Below are 1,936 nucleotides of genomic sequence, written 5' to 3'. Positions count from 1 at the left end.
GCGAAGCATTTCTTTGCCCTATGCGAGCTTTATAATCCGGATTCGAATACCTTTCTAACTAGGCACGGAAAGTTGGGCTTGGCTCTCCATGAGATGCATAAGATTTCTGGCTTGCCCATGGGTCAGATGTTATATCGGGAGTATTTTCCCTCCAACCATGAATCGAGTCAGCTGAAGGATTGAATGCCCGACCGTTACGAGACCTTATGGGACCTCACTTGTCACTATCACATTGCTTTGGCGCAGTCTTGGCCCTTAGCGAAGAGGACCAAATCAAATGTGAGCCTGAAGCAGTTCGCATCTTATTTGTTCAGGAATTTGGAGAGCAATTCTGGCGAAACTATTTGTGAACTGGCACCGCTTACTCCTTCAGGGGTCAACGATTTGCTGAAGAAGGTTGACGCTCGCTCCTATACCAATAGCAGTCCTGAGAGCGGCTTTCCTCGCTATCTGGTTAAAGAAATGCGTGGTCCCGTATCAGTCTGGTGACGCTCTGCCACTGGAAGTGCTCTACCCTGCGGTTCAACTTGCCTACAGGAAGGAACTTTCCCTTCTTCCGGTGATGGTGGCTAACATTCATCGAGGGCTTCGACAGATTTCCGGTGCTTTTACACGGGAGGAGAAGGAATCGCCGACTCAGATTCCTACCACTAAGGTGGAGCTTCCGTATATTTATTTGATGGCTTGGTTCGTCCTTCATCGTTCTGACATGATGTCGGTACCGCATGCCATGGACCACTCTGTTCCCTTACTACAGCTGCTTGAGAATGGCGAGTGGGAAGGCCGAGGATTCTCTGATATCAGGAGGCAGCTACAGGTCCACAAGTGCTGGGCGTTCTCTACTTGTTTTCCGCAGTCCCCCAGCCGGTATGGCGAATGTTTGATTGATGAGGAGAAGCCGAGGGAGTATCGCACTTATTTAGATATCGGCTGCTTTAATTGGCTAGTGAACATCAGGCCGGGCTACCTGACTTTTCGGGTGGGGAATCAGTGTTTTATAGAGCCATATCTACCCTATCGATTCGCTCGCCAGTTTGGTTATGACCAACTTTATGTTGGGAACCCGCGCCAGCAGCTTCGGGCTCATGGAGGTTTGGTGGACGGTCTTCGTGCATGGTTGTGGACCGTTACAGGCTGCACCGGTGCTAGGTTCAGTCTCTCGGGTGTTGAACGACAGTTGAACCTCACTTTCTTGAGCTACAGGTGGTTTTTAGCAGCTAATAAGACTGTCCCTGTGAAGCCTATTGAAGAGTTGGTGGCCGAAGAAGCCTCTCAGATTGATTCTCATGTGATTCGGGATGGTGCTCGGTCACAGAGGGCGTGGGGCAAGACTGTCCCTGTGAAGCCTATTGAAGAGTTGGTGGCCGAAGAAGCCTCTCAGATTGATTCTCATGTGATCCGGGACGGTGCTCGGTCACAGAGGGCGCGGGGCAAGACCCGCCGACTTGATGTAGAAGGTCATTGGGCCTTTAGTTCTGCTGGAGAGGCTTCAGGCGGAGATCCTGAAGACTACGAGGCAGATTTCGAGCGAGGTTAGTCACCCATCTTTTCTTTCTGCATTTCCGAATTGCCAGTCCTGACCACTATCTGATATTTCAGGGACAGCGACAAACAGTGAAGAGGAATTCCGTCCTTTTGCCCGGGCAAGACCTTCGACTACTGTCCGTGCTGATAGGTGGAAGAGACTAGCCCATAAGCCGCCTGCAGATTCGCGGGCATCTGAGATGGACTTGGCTGGTGATGATCCTGCTAGCGACAGAGGTAACATCTACTCTATAGATCATTCTCTTGATCGTTTAGATTTTTAGGCTCATGCTTTCCCATTCCATGCAGGAGAGCGCGAGGAAGGGGAGATGAGTTTCGATCCTGCTCCTCATGAGTTTGTATCTTCTGGTGAGCCTGACTCACCTTACCAGGTAGAAAAACCTGCAGAAGC

Source organism: Asparagus officinalis, chromosome 8 (assembly GCF_001876935.1).
Source record: "Asparagus officinalis chromosome 8, Aspof.V1, whole genome shotgun sequence".
Taxonomy (NCBI): Eukaryota; Viridiplantae; Streptophyta; class Magnoliopsida; order Asparagales; family Asparagaceae; genus Asparagus; species Asparagus officinalis.
The sequence above is the reverse complement of the archived record's forward strand: the minus strand, read 5'-3'. Positions refer to the sequence as shown.